This window comes from Callithrix jacchus, chromosome 5, assembly GCF_049354715.1.
Source record: "Callithrix jacchus isolate 240 chromosome 5, calJac240_pri, whole genome shotgun sequence".
NCBI classification, from domain to species: Eukaryota; Metazoa; Chordata; class Mammalia; order Primates; family Cebidae; genus Callithrix; species Callithrix jacchus.
Window position 1 is genome coordinate 150,391,166 of NC_133506.1, and position 15,311 is coordinate 150,406,476.

Here is a 15,311-nt window from a genome sequence, read left to right on the forward strand (position 1 = left end):
GTTGATTATCTAATTGAAATTCTTAGCAGGGCTAGGCTTGGTGGTTTACATCTGTAATCCCAGCACTTCGGGAGGTTGAGGCAGGAGGATCCCTTGAGCCCAGAAGTTTGAGGCTGCAGTGATCTATGATCACTCCACTGCAGCCTGAGCAGCAGAACAAAAGCCTATCTCCAAAAATAAAAAAATAATCATTCTTAGCTGGGTGCGGTGGCTCATGCCTCTAGTCCCAGCTACTTGGGAGGCTGAGGCATGTGGGTTGCTTCAGCCCAGGAGTTCAAGTCCTGCCTAGGCAATACAGCAAGAACCTATCTATTTAAAAAATTCATGTTTATCATTTTATTATATTACTTTATATATTTTACTTATTACATTTTTGTTACACACAATTTATCCCACCATTTCTGCTGAAATGTCAGAAATTTTTAAATGAGACTTGGACCAAATAAAGACAATCCCTACAAATCCTTGTTATGTAATTATGAATCCAATTACTAGGTTTCAATTCCATATTCATTTTAGAGAATAACAAGGTCCTAAAAATTGGAGGCAAAACCAGACTGCTTCCAAAGAACAGTAAAACAAAAATGCCATTCAAAGAGATAATATGCAGTAGATATAAAAGACTTTGCCAGGCTTCCTTGAAAGGTGGAAGAGATGGGCAAAGGAATGGATGTGCAGATAACATACGTGAAAGTGTATATGACCTTGAATATCTGGTATCAATCATTATGGCGGCCTGCTCTAACCACCATCACGCCAGGGGCTGGAGGATTACAGAAGCAATATAAAACTTGTTCGAAATCAAGATTTGTTTTTTCTTCTCTACAATGCTGGTGCATCATGAATACTCAATTATCTGAAATCTTGTTTGTTTGAACCTTTTTCAGTATTTGCTTACCAAAAGATTTTTGTTTTCTTCTTATACATTAACCTGAAAATTTATCCTTTATTTTATTTATTTATTTATTTATTTAAGACGGAGTTTCGCTCTTGTTACCCAGGCTGGAGTGCAATGGCGCGATCTCGGCTCACCGCAACCTCCGCCTCCTGGATTCAGGCAATTCTCCTGCCTCAGCCTCCTGAGTAGCTGGGACTACAGGCGTGCACCACCATGCCCCGCTAATTTTTTGTATTTTTAGTAGAGACGGGGTTTCACCATGTTGACCAGGATGGTCTTGATCTCTTGACCTCGTGATCCACCCGCCTCGGCCTCCCAAAGTGCTGGGATTACAGGCTTGAGCCACTGCGCCCGGCCAACAATTTATCCTTTAAGCATTAATTGGTTCTGCTAAAACCTATTTTGTCCTTAAATTATATTAGAATGATATCTAAAAATAGGAATGCATGGGGAAATCGTGCAGGGAGCAGAGACTTATAAAAAGGTACACCTAGAAGTGAGGTAAACTATGTTTTGTCTGCTAGGAGCCAGAATATGGAAAATATATGTAAAATGTTGTTTCTTTTAATCTAAAAAGGATCATCATATGTTGTAATAAATGTGGCAGACAAAAACTCAATGTGTAGGAAAATGTTCATATCTGCCCCTGTAAACTCACTGTGAGCCACTTTCCCACTGGAACATGGTGCTCAGGCACGCTGGGCTGCAACCCCACATCGAGGCATTCCTTTATTCCCCTGCCTGGAAAATTCTTCCTCGGGCTCTTGGCTAGGCCAGTTCCTCATCCTTCAAGGCTCAGTTCAGATCTTCACCACCTGTAGAGAAGATTTCTGAATGCCCACCCAGTAAGCACATTATCCTTCCCCAAAATACACCCAATTTTTGTTCAGTTATTAAGGAGAAGTTGGTGCCAGCCCAAGTGCTAAGGGTGGACACTGTTTGGCTTAGGCCAATCTTTACATCCTTGGCCACAGCCATTGGTTCAGGGATGGGCATGTGACCTGGGCAGCCCAATCAGGGTACTCTCAGGACTATGGTTTAGAATGCGTGGCTGTGAGGGTATTTCTCTGCCCCTTTCCGCCACCCCTTTCCTTCCACTCTCTCCATCTTCTTCTTCCTCCAGGCACTGCTGTGAGAGGTGATGAGGCCCAGAACCATTACAACAACCCTACTAGCATTCTGAAAAGGAAATGACACATGGAGGTAGATAGAACTTAAAAAATTAAGTTGGAGCCTAGGGCTGAAGTCATTCTTGAGATCCATCCTACTTCTGGATTTAAGTTATGCTAGCCATACATTTCCTCACCACTTACGCCAGCTTGAATTGGGGTTTCTGTTACATGCTACCCAAAGCAAGTAACCTTCTCAGAAAGGTCTTCCATGACCTTATTACCTAAAGCCCCTCCTGGTTCACTATTGTTATCCACTGATTTCCTTCACAACATGTACCACACCCTTATACTACAACATATAGCTGCTGATCTTGGGGTGTGTGTGTGGACTTCCCTTCTTTGAATTTTCTGACTCAGAGGGCAATGACTGTTTTTCTTCTTTATAGTGCATTATAGATGCTCGATCAATATTTGTTGAATGGCTGAATGAAAAAAACAAACTTATAGGGAAAGATTTTCCCTAATGCAGAGTTTCTCAGGCTTGGCACTGTTGACATTTGGGGCTGGAAAGTCATCGTGTGGGCCATCCTGCACCTTGAATATTTAACTGCATTCCTGGCCACAACGCACTAGGTGCCAGCAGCAGTGTCCTGCTCTTCCTTCCACCCCCCATCTCACCCCTGACCCAATTGCAACAACTGAAAATGTCTCCAGACATTGCCGAATGTCCCCAGTGGACAAAATTATACCAAGGTTGAGAGCAGTAAGTTTGATTTAAGCCTAATACAAAAAGGGCAGAGTCTCAGAATGTGTTTGAAAGAAAATAGAGCACTGTTTGATTTCGAAACCACAGAGGCTAAGAGATGGGAGAATGGTAACCCAGGTCTGAATGAGTCAGACAACTCCAGCCCGTATTAGATTCCATAAAAGAAGAGGGACACATCTCTCATTTGGCTATAAGTTATGCATGCTGTTGTACAAATGTACACTGCCTATTCCAGAAAGATAATCTTGAATTGTGGTTGAAAGTATTTTTGTGATTATCAATTATTTCCTTCAGAAAGGTACATATATAAGTACACATAATTCACTGTTTTCCTTTGACTTGGCTTCTTTTTTTTCTCCCAAAGACGGAGTCTTACTCTGTCACAGGCTGGAGTGCAGTAGCACAATCTTGGCTCACAGCAACCCCGCCTCCCGAGTTCAAGCAATTCTCCTGCCTCAGCCTCCTGAGTAGCTGGGATTATAGGTGTGAGCCACTGTCTCCAGCCACCTTGGCTTATTATGAAATAATAATTAGAACACCTACATAGTGAATGAAAATTATTCTTACTTACATTCATGGTTACCTTAGCCATTCTATTGTAGTAGAAAAGAGAAAGCAAATTAATATTTGGATAACCAGGATCGTTGTTGCCCTACATAATATTCTGATTTTCCACCCTGAAAACTAAATTTATACACCAGAAATAGATTCCTCTTTTCTTCTTTCCTTTGTTTCTTCAGGCATATGTGAAAAGAAGGAAAGGAAGGAAGAGTTAATATGCTGTTTCTTTTCTATTCCAAATTATGATGAGGTCAATTCGAAGTCCTTGTATGTACAGATGAGTCATTTCAGTACACGCTCTTTGGGTTTGCTGTGTTGAAAAATCACACCTTCATTTTCGTGGGAAAATAACTACAAGTTGTTGGTATATTTTTCTGTGGGTCAGAGAGATTCTTAAACCGGGATGTGTCTAAACTCTTGAGACATTTTATTACAGATGCCCTCACTGGGTAGCTCGTTAAGCTCTTGGAACCAACGGTGCATTCAGTTCCCCTAAACTAATTAATAATCCACTAGGGAGGGTGGGAATGGTAGAATAAAAAACATTTTTGGTGTCTGTTTCTATTGAACAAGTCAGACTCTTCTTACCTCATTTATCCCAAGTGAAATGAAATTCCTCCTTACAGACACTTGGGAAGAGCTGACGATCTGATTGCAGTTACAGCTTGGCAAGGATGTATCTAACCACAAAGGGGACTTGTCCAGCGGTGGACGACTAGAATAATGTGGAAACGAGAGACATAAAGCCACACAAATTAAAGTTGCTGTATTTAATTCTGTGACATCAGTGGGGAAACAGCAAAAAGGGAATTTCTTGCCTATTCTGAACAATGAGGCCCTCAAATTATTCTACATGCCTTTCAGCTGCTTTCCACACCAGCAAACATGAGGTTAAAATATAGAGAGGAAGGAGGCACTGGAGAAGGTATTTATAACTGAGACTTCCTAAAATAGATCCAGTTACTCTTAGAAAGCTAATATTGCTGACCAATAACACTCAGACCAGCTTTTTAATTCCGAAATGTAAGTTACAATTCTGTTTTCCCCAAGAAAGTGTGTAATGTGTTACTTTCATTAAAGAAGCACACTCTCCGGGCCAGTCGTGGTGGCTCACACCTATAATTCCAGCACTTTGGGAGGCCGAGGCAGGTGGATCACGAGGTCAAGAGATCGAGACCATCCTGGTCAACAAGGTGAAACCCCGTTTCTACTAAAAATACAAAAATTAGCTGGGCATGGTGGTGTGCACCTATAGTCCCAGCTACTCGGCAGGCTGAGGCAGGAGAATTGCTTGAACCCAGGAGGCGGAGGTTGCGGTGAGCTGTTACTCCAGCCTGGGTAACAACAGCGAAACTCTATCTCAAAAAAAAAAAGAAGCACTCTCCATAAATATATTAGTCCACCTTATCTCCTGCTTACAAAGGCTCTCTTAGTCTTTCACCATTTAACAACTCTTCTTCTATTTTGACAATAAAAATTTTTTCCCCTCTCTCTCTGAAAAGAGGAAACAGGGTCAGCCCAAGCCAGGAGAGTGTCTTGAGTTCCTTGTCGCTGCCATGTCTCCAGCCTCTGTCTCTCCCAGGCCAGGCAGATACCCCACTGGCTGCTGCCTCCCAACTCCCAAAGCTCCTTTCGCCTGGGTTCTGCTGGGCCATCCATGCTTACGCATCTCTCCGTGCCCAGTGCCCTGCATCGAGCCAGGTGTGTAGGTGGCCCTCACGCTGTTTGCTGCTGTTAAATGCCAGTGCCCCACCCCACCCCACCCAAACCTCCTTTTGTGGTTCCTCCTACTGCCAGCGCTGCCACCTTATCAAACAAGTGCTCCCAATCATTCCCAGACATATGAAAAAACCAAGTCACATAGATTTAAGTGTCCACTCCCAAAATGGGGATATTTTTATTAAGTAAGTTCCAGCTAAATAACTTCCCTAGTTGGTTGTATTAAAGGCTGCAGAGGAAGATATCCAAGGGGCGTGTGGCTCTGTAGGACTCTCCCTTATATTATTACCGTGGTCACACTGGGTGCATAAGAATCTCTGTGGTTCCCTTCCAACAGCTCCCCACTGCCCCCCACCCACCCCTCCTCGCCATGCCCTGTTCCTCTTGGGAAGAAAGGGGAGTACTGCTCCACTGTCTGCTCAGCTGTCTCTGATTTCTATCTGAGTTATTCAAACTTTAGGGCTTGTTTACTGATTCCTCCAGGGGCTGTGAGCTCCCGAAGACCGCTCTTTTTCTTTTCATTTATAGACCTCTGTTGAATGAACCAAAAATTTCTCCTTTCCTTTTCCTTTTTTTTTTGAGGCGGAGTTTCGCTCTTGTTACCCAGGCTGGAGTGCAATGGCGTGATCTCGGCTCACCGCAACCTCCACCTCCTGGGTTCAAGCAATTCTCCTGCCTCAGCCTCCTGAGTAGCTGGGATTACAGGCATGCGCCACCATGCCCAGCTAAGTTTTTGTATTTTTAGTAGAGATGGGGTTTCACCATGTTGACCAGGATGTTCTCGATCTCTTGACCTCGTGATCCACCCACCTCAGCCTCCCAAAGTGCTGGGATTACAGGCTTGCGCCACCGCGCCCGGCCTCCTTTTCCTTTGTTTCTTCCTGCCTTCCTCCCTTTCTCTCTTCATCATTTATTAATTATTCACTGTTGGTTGTGTCTCCTAAATGCCCCAGAATGCAAATCCCTGACCTGCCTCTGCCAAGGTTCTTAACCCATACATGCATGTTCTCTTCCGATCTGATTTCTTTTTGGCCTGCCATGGCTAAGAGGCCTAACCAGCAACAGGGAGCCAGGCCTTCTTACATCATCAGCTGCAAGCAAGTGAAAAGAAGTGTCCTTCCCAGTCCACTGGAACAAACAACAAAACATTCTTCCTTTCCCCCACCTGGGTCCTGCACTGGCCTTTCTGGGCTTTCCAACTTGGGGGACAACTCTTAGGAGGAGGAAATCCACTCTAGACTATTGCCTTTGGTGGCAGAGATTAATAAAAAAGGTTTTTCTTCTCCTCTTGTGTAATGGGAGCTAGACCCTTACTACTGTGGCCTATAGCATGTCCTTGAGGATCACATTTATCTTTGAACAGACTCAGAACTCTTCCCTGGGGGGAAAGTACCCTGTGTCTGTTGTTGTGGGTAAGGAGATGTGAGGGTGCTTGGCAGGGATGGCGAGTGGGCACTATAACTTTAGGAACCCTGGGCTGTTACCGAACCAAAAATTTGGGTCTGGAGGCAGGGAACCTAAGTCCGATTTATGCTGACTTCCTAGAACTAAATCAAAAGGAAAACCCCAACTTTCCACACCTATGTAACCAAAGGCCTGGAGACTATCACTTTGTAAGCGCCCCCTCCTTTCCCTGCATGGCAGATGGAAACATGAAAGTATCTCTGACTGATTGGTTGCTTTCCACAACCAATCAGATGTTTGCGTAGGAGTGGACGGTTGTAACTGCATCAGCCTCTGATTGGGGACCACGATTTTATTTGCATGGGGTGTACACCAAGTGGTCAATGGGAAACCTCTCGAGGATATTTAAGCCCCAGAAAATTCTGGAACTGGGGTCTTGAGACCTGGTGCTCAGGCCCACTCCCACCTGTGGAGTGTACTTCTATTTTCAATAGATCTCTGCTTTTGTTGCTTCGTTCTTTCCTTGCTTTGTTTGTGCGTTTTGTCCAATGCTTTGTTCAAGATGCCAAGAACCTGAACACCCTCCACCGGTAACAAAAGGAGGAATCCCAGGACCTTATTGGCTTTTTTCAATAGCAGTGGTTCTCCATGATATTAATTAGGATAAAATAAAACCAATATGGCCAAACCTTTATGCTTTTCAATGACATTATAGATTACATAATGAAAATACCTATTAGCCTTCGACTTGAAATTTTTTATTCTAGCAAGTCACCTTCACACTTTCCTCACACGGAGTGGTCTGGATGAACTGCTACAATGTGGCAGCCCTTTGCTTTGTGCTGCCAATACCATGACGAGCAGCCCACGTTCCTGCCTTCAGGAAACTGAAAGGGAACCAAGTCTCAGAACTGTAGCAAGGATAAGGGCCTGGCCAGTTGTGCTGTGCATTTGTTGTTATAGTAACAGTCATAAGACAGTGCTCTAGACTTTGTGTCTGGAGTCAGGCAGAGCTAGGTGTAAGTCCTGGCATCTGCAACCTCTCTTGGGCAAACCGCCTAACTCCTCTGAAATCTTACCAGTAAGATATGGATAAGAAATTCTACCTCAACCGGTGTGGTGACTCACACCTGTAATCCTAGCACTTGGGAGCCAAGAGGGGTGGATCACCTGAGATCAGGAGTTCGAGACCATCCTAGCCAATGTGGTGAAACCCCATCTCTACTAAAAACACAAAAATTAGGCCAGGCCTGGTGGCTCATGCCTGTAATCCCAGCACTTTGGGAGGCTGAGGCAGGAGGATCACCTGAGGGCAGGAGTTCGAGACCAGCCTGACCAACATGGAGAAAATACAAAATTAGCTGAGGATGGTGGCGCATGCCTCTAATCCTAGCCACTCAGGAGGCTGAGGCAAGAGAATCACTTGAATCCAGGAGGCAGAGGTTGCAGTGAGCCAAGATTGGGCTATTGCACTCCAGCCTGGGCAACAAGAGCAAAACTTCATCTCAAACAACAACAGCAACAACAACAAAAATTAAACAGGCGTGGTGGCAGGCACCTGTAATCCCAGCTACTGGAGAGGCTGAGGCAGGAGAATCACTTGAACTTGGGAGGTGGAGGTTGCAGTGAGCCAAGATCACACCACTGCACTCCAGCCTGGGCAACAAGAGTAAGATGGAGTTTCCATCTCAAAAAAAAAAGAAAGAAAGAAAAAGAAATCCCTCTACTTCATCGTGGTATTGTGGGGACAAATTAATAAAATAATACCACCTAAGTCAGATGTCCACCATAAAAAGGGCACAGAATAGATGAGAGCAATGGTTGTTATTGCTTTGATTACTAATGCTTGATTACCTAAGACACTTCCAAGTCACTCCATTCCCTTTGTAACCCTCTCCCAGGATTATGAGGAAGAACAACAAAACTGTTTTCTTAGTCTCATCTTTCATATTGTGCTGTTCACATTGCATGACTGCTTACATAATAGGTAGTCCACAAATTTCAAAAAAACTACATGTATCTGTGTGAATGTGAATATCTTTGGAGATGATTCTAAATCAGAGAATCAGATTTTAGAGGGGAGGTCAAAACACCTCCATTCCACTGTGAAAAATTTATGAGAATATTCCAAATACCACAGATTTAAAATCTATCACTGTCCTGGAAAGGTTAACTTTCTTTTCCTTACCTTTATTTTTATGACATTGTTCTTTTGGCTCTGTCTCCAGTATTATTTTATAACACATCATATTTCTGCTCAGTGAATTGCTATAGTGATGTTGGTCCATGTTCTAAAGGGATATTATAGTATTGTGCACTAAATGGACTAGTCCACGCACCTTTGCTCAGCATTGGAAATTTCCCAAGTCTATTCATTCATCCATTCATGCAACAAATATTTGTAGAATTCCTCCCATGAAAAGCCATCATGTGAAAGTGTTACAGTTGATTCAAGGGCCACTGTTTGCCTGCCTGCTGGGGCAAGAGACCTGCAGATGTATCATGCAGGAGATGACAAGGAGCTGTAGGGGAAGCCAAGGGCTTAAGGGCCAGAGAGGGCTGTGTTCAAATCTCACCTCTCTCACTTTAACTGTGTGACTCTGGGGAAAAGCTTAAGCTCTCTGAGCTTCATCATTTTCATATTCAAAACATTGATGTGCCATTATTCATTCAACAACCATGTCAACTTTGTGCTACGTACATCTTCCAGCCATTCATTTATGTGCTCTTGTTAAATTCTCACCACAGTTCTCTAAGGCATCTAGACAGTAGTTCCTCAACAGATGCTTCCTTTTATTGACCCCGTACTTCAAATGAACATATTAATTCAACAAACTTTGAGTGCCTGCTATGGGCCATACCCTGAGCCAGGAGACACATGGCTTTAAGAAAGAAAGAGTTTAAAACTGTGCCTCAAGCTTCTCAGTCTGGTTGAGGACATACCTATAAACATGATTAGCTAATGGAATCGTCGTAATGACAGCTCTGTGCCCAGAAAATTGTTGGACACAGTCCATGTAGCTCACCTGGGCCAAGGGTGTGGGAAAGAGAAATAAGGTGGGTGACACTGGAGCTGAAGTGAGTAGGATGGAGGAGGAGGACCCCGTTTCTCTGCCAAGTATGTAAATGAGGAGGAAACAAACACCACCTGTGCAGAGCAGGTTAGAAATTCTGATGGGTCAAATTAAAGAAAGAACAATGATGAAAAAGGTGAGCCCAGCTCAGAGAGGCACATACTAAAGATGTGTTTCCAGATTGTCTCTGAGTACTAAAAGATGGTTAAGTGTTCCAAGGACCTTTCTACAGTACCAACAGGTCCCCAGGAATTTAATCATGACAAAATAAAAACAATATGGCCACACCTTCATGTTCTTAAATATGTTCTTACAAATTACATAATGAAAACGCCTATTGACTTGTAATTTTTTCCTAACTAGTCACTTCTTCCTCAGACAGAATAATCTGGATGAGCCTAATTCCTCTGTCTAGGACTTTTAAAAGCATGTTGGCATTTAGGCTGGTTCCTCTAGCTGGTTGGCGCAACCTTCTAATAATACTGAGATGGTGCTTTGTGTCCCTGACTGCTCCTGGAAGAAAGTGACCCACTGTCCCCAACTTGGGCCACTCACTGTACCACTGACTCAAACCCAATGGACACCCCAAGCAGGACCAGGGATGAGATTTGATCGACTGCAGACCCAGAACCACCACAGCTAGAAAAGCAGAATAACCATGAAAAAGAAATTTCTGCCACAACATTTGTAGGCTAAGATTACACCCAAGTACGTTTCACACTACAGAAGACAAAGCATAAATAAATTGTAGAAAGGAGCATGCTAATGCAGAGACTAGGACTCCTAGAAATGTGAATTTATTCTCTTTGCCACCCAGGGGAGCCAGAGACTCATGAAAATCTTATACAAGCTGTCAAACTTACGAGCCAGGGCAGGGAAAGACAGTATATTAGTTTGGACTTTTGCAGTTGCAGGCAACACAAAAATCAACCAACTCAGAAAACAAAACAAAAATGGGAATTTGCTGATCCACATAATTTGGAATTTTGGGGGGCATCTGGTTTGGGCTCAGCCATATCCAGGAGCTTAAGTGACATCCTCAGGACTTGCTCTGTCTCTCTCTGCCCATCTCTCAGCGAACCTCTGCTTTGTGTTGCTTCCCTTCTTAGCTGGGCCTTCCTCATGCAGGGGCAAAGGCAGACCTTGCAGCCCCAGGGTAACATAATTCTTACTGTAAGAAAATCAGGAAGAGGCCAGGCATGGTGGCTCACACCTGTAATCCAGCACTTTGGGAGGCCAAGGTGGGCACATCACCTGATGTCAGGAGTTCAAGACCAGCCTGGCCAACATGGTGAAACCCCATCTCTACTAAAAACACAAAAATTAGCTGGGCATGGTGGTGCATGCCTGTAGTCCCAGCTACTAGGGAGGCTGATGCAGGAGAATCACTTGAACCCAGGAGGCACAGGTTGCAGTGAGCCGAGATCGCACCACTGCCCTCCAGCCTGGGCAACACAGGGAGATTCCATCTCAAAAACAGAAAAAGAAAAAGGAAAAAAAAAAAGAATGGAAGAAAAGAGCCAGTGAGTGGGACCTGGTACCTCTGGCAGAAGTCACCGTGCAGAGTTACCTGCCCAACCTGGTGGTGAGGATGATGGAGACGCAAACCACCAGGTCCCAGCAATACTGCAGAATGGGCAGGGATGGTGCCTCACAGACATGCCACACAGGCAAAAATAAATAAATAAATAAAGCCATGACAGCTGAGGGGAGAAGGGGTTTTCATTTACTGAGCACCTCGGCACAGTGCTGGGCATCATGCACGTCTTATGTCATCTCCCAAGGTTCTTCTTAGATCAGTACCTTCTATCATCATTCCCATCCTGCAAATGAAAGTAAGACTCAGTTGGATTAAATAACTTCTCTAGGGATAACCAGTAAATGGTAGAGCCAGGTATTAATGACCAAAGCCCTGCTTGATCAAATGGGAAGGAAAACTGAAGGGGAAGGGGCATTGGCCTCAGCAGACTGGGAGGCCAGAGGTGGTGCGTGGGGACGCAAGCAATGTGAAAAAACAGAACAAAGTGCTTTAAATTATTTCCTCCCTTTCTTCAGCAGAGCCTAAGCCACAAAGTCTCTGACAAGTAAGCCCCGGAGAATAGGGCACAATTTTTGTTCTATTAGAAGCACAAGTTAGTGTCTGGTGCTGGGCAATTTGTGGGTACAGGTCAAGGTGAGGCTTCAGGATTCTAGGTGGGACAGTCCTCATGTCTGATCTCATACAAGCAAATCACTAACCTGCCTCTGGGAAAGGGGCCTTGGAGGGGTCTGAAAGCTGCCTTAGGTGGTAAGTCCTGCCCTAAGAGGCTCTGGCACCCTCTGGGGCCTTCACCCTTCAGTTGCTCAATCTCCCTGGTAATTGAGACCAAGCTGCTAAATACTGCCAGAGGGCTGTGCTGAGACCAGCAGAGGGTGAGCATCCCACAGAGATGAATCTGGAGGCCAGTTGGGGGCAGAGAAGGTGACTGGCTGGGCGAAATGAGGATTAACTGCATTTAGAGTGTGTTTGACTATCAACTGTGAACTAGAGGTCTCTGGAAAGGGTTTGTAATAAGAAAAGTTGGCATTTCATTTCTCCTTGAATTGAGGACAGTGTTCAGGAGTACACTGGGCAGTGGAAAATGAGATAATACCCAGAGCCGGTGTGACCTGGAGGCAGATGAAAGCTGAACCCAGAGGAACCCAGGCCTCACTCTTGGAGATGTAATCCGTCTGTGAGTTGACTCTGGTTACTCTAGGAGCATGGCTCAAGCCCAGCAGTAATTGGTTTTATGCTATTTGCATTTCTAAGCTTTCCTTTTCTTTTACCTAAGACTTTTTAAAGACTGTATTTTGTTTTAGTTGTGCTGCAAAGAGAAAAGTGGGGGCAGGTTTTTTGTGAGCCGTGTTGGGGTTGATGGTATTTGGAAGGTGCCACACGCCTCCAGGTCCTGTCCTGCCACAGCTATCTCCTCAAGTTTCTACAGAAAACAAGGTTAGGCAAAGGAACTCTACTTCTGGGAGGTTTTTGCCTCGAACTCCAATGTAGAAAAATCTGGTGTGGTGGCGGGGGGCTAGCAGCAGACCGGAGGGGCCTCCTGGGCTTCTCCCGCTGGATCCACACATGTACCACACTCTGGTATTCATTTCTTCAACAAGCATTCGCTGAGTGTCTGCTAAGTGCCAGGCGCTGTTCTAAGCACTGAGTGTTTTGCAGTAAATAGCAGACAAAACCTCTGCCTTTATGAAGCTTACTGATTGATAAGAGTTTGGAGATGTGTCCCCTCCAAATCTCATGTTGAGATTTGATCCCAGTGTTGGAGGTGGGGCCTGGAGGGAGGTGACTGGGTCATGGGGTGGCCCTTCGTGAAGGGCTTGCTGCCATCTCAGAGGTAATGATGAGGTCTCCAAGAGAGTTGATTGTTAAATAAAGAATGTGGTAGCCCTCCCCTCTCTTGCTTCTTTCCTCTCTACAAATGATGCTGACTCCCCTTCCCCTTCTGCCATGGCTGGAAGCCTCCTGAGGCCCTTATCAGGGACAGATGCTAGCACCATGCTTCTTGTACAGCCTTCAGGTCCGTAAGCCAAATAAACCTCTTTTCTTTATAAATTACCCAGCCTCAGGTATTCCTCTGTAACAACACAAATTGACTAAGACACTAATGTTCTTAGAGGGGAATGGACAACAAAACAAACCAAAACATAAAAACAGCTTGTGGTAAGCACCATGAAGAACTAAAGCAGAGTAAGGCGGCAGGTGGTCCAGGGAATAATAGTGTGTGTGCGTGTGTGTGTGCACTTCTCATTTAAAGGAGGTGGTAACCAATGAGCAGAAGCCTGGAAAGAGTGAGGGAGTAATGTGCAGATCACCTAAGGAAAGGTTTCCCTTCTAAGCAGAAGGGAAACACATGCAGAAGCCCTGGGTAGAGGCCTGGTTGGCATGTTCTTGGAGTAGCAAGGAGGCCTGTGTGCCCTAAATGGAGAGGCAAAGGCAAGTGTGATAAAAGAGGGGGTCAGAGAGGGTAAGTGAGGTCATCTAAGACCATTTAAGGCCTTGTAAGACACAGTAAGGTCTTTTTTTTTTTTGGAGATAGAGTCTCACTCTGTTGCCAGGCTGGAGTGCAGTGGCGCGATCTCGACTCACTGCAACCTCTGCCTTCCGGGTTCAAGTGATTCTCCTGCCTCAGCCTTTTTGTATTTTTACTAGAGATGGCATTTCACCATGTTGGCCAGGATGGTCTCAAACTGCTGACCTCATGGTTTGCCTACCTCTCAGCCTCCCAAAGTGCTGGGATTACAGGTATGGGCCACCACACCTGGCCCAAGACACAGTAAGATCTTTTATTTGCCTCTGAGCAAAATGCAAAGCCATTGGAAAGTTTTCAGCAGAGGAACAATGTGATATTCGTGATTCTCCAAGGCTCACTCTGGACTGCATGAAGTCTAGAGCAGTGCTGCCCAACAGAAATATAACGTAAGCCACAAGTGCAAGTCGTATGTGTCATTTTAATAGTTCCTAGTAGCCACATGAAGAAGTAAAAAGAAATGAATGAAAATAATTGTTATACATTTGACTTAACATAATACATCTAAATTAACAGTTTATGTAATCAATATAAATTAATATAATTTTTATGTATTATATATGTATTATAATATATTAAAATATAATAATATATTATAATAATATAAAATTATTATTGAGATTATATATTTTTTTTAGATGGAGTATTGCTCTGTCATCCAGGCTACAGTGCAGTGCAACAATCTCAGCTCAATGCTACCTCTGCCTCCTGGGTTCAAGCAATTCCCCTGTCTCACTCTCTTGAGTAATTGGGACTACACATGCCCACCACCATGCCCTGCTAAATTTTGTATTTTTAGTAGAGATGGGTTTTCATCATGATGCCCAGGCTGGTCTCGAATTCCTGACCTCAGGTGATCCACCTACCTCAGCCTCCCAAAGTGCTGGGATTACAGGCGTGAGTTACCACGCCCAACCTATATATTTTTTTAATATACAAAATCTTTGGAATCTGGTGTGCATGCTACTTTTACAGCACATCTCAATTCAGAATCATCACATTTCAAGTGTTTAAATCCCCAACTTGGCTGCTTACCATATGGTACTATAGTACAGCTTCACACTATAGGGGGCTGGGTGGACATGGGGTCCTCAGGAAAGGTGCTCTTCAATGGTCTGGATGACAGATAATGGTGAGGCTAAAGGCAAAAGCACTCCAAGGGTGAGCAATGCATTAAAAAATAGCTTCTCCTAAGGCCTAGGATACAACTTGCTGACTCTCGACCCTGCTCCCTGCAGGAAGATAGAAGAACCCTATTGGGAACAGCTCTGGTCATACCTATGACAGCCACACTGGAATAAAAGAATCTGAGAGACCTCGGAGGGCTTAGAGCTGCCATTCATCCTCATCACGCTCCACCGCTCTGGAGGCTCCACCCCCTATACCCCATTATCATGTTGACCTTGACCTTTCTTAGCAGCACTCTTCCATATGGTGTCCTTTGGGGAGAGGGGAGGGGAGGAAGCCCTATTTTTCCTTGGAGTCCACAATTTCCTCATATCTGTTCTTGGCTTTGTAAAACAACTAAATTTGAGATGTCAACAACTAAATCTGCTACATGAGAATGCCTTACATAACGAACTGCAACCTAGTTTAGTACTTAATCTAACTGAAAGCCTAATTTAAGAGTATACTCTTGTAAAGAATCGCTGAGGCTCAGCAAGTCACAGCAGCTGAACTTCAGCCAATCGCAGGTGGCAAACGGACTCAAAT